The sequence below is a fragment of the Priapulus caudatus genome, unplaced genomic scaffold, assembly GCF_000485595.1.
Source record: "Priapulus caudatus unplaced genomic scaffold, Priapulus_caudatus-5.0.1 Scaffold1327, whole genome shotgun sequence".
NCBI classification, from domain to species: Eukaryota; Metazoa; Priapulida; class Priapulimorpha; order Priapulimorphida; family Priapulidae; genus Priapulus; species Priapulus caudatus.
The window spans coordinates 20,172-20,371 of NW_014578388.1; positions in this window are offsets into that span (position 1 = coordinate 20,172).

Genomic DNA, 200 nt, shown 5'->3' on the forward strand with positions numbered 1-200 from the left:
CGCGTGCGTGCGATTTGTGATGCGCGTGCGTGCTGGTAAGATTTGCTGCTTCATCTCAGTGGTGCATTGCTGCTACTGTTCACGAAGGAAGATGCTCTTTGTTGATGTTACGTACAGCAGTATGTGTCTGCGCGCGCTTGTGTGTGTGTGTGTGTGTGGGTGTGTGTGTGTGTGTGTGTGTGTGTGTGTGTGTGTGTGTG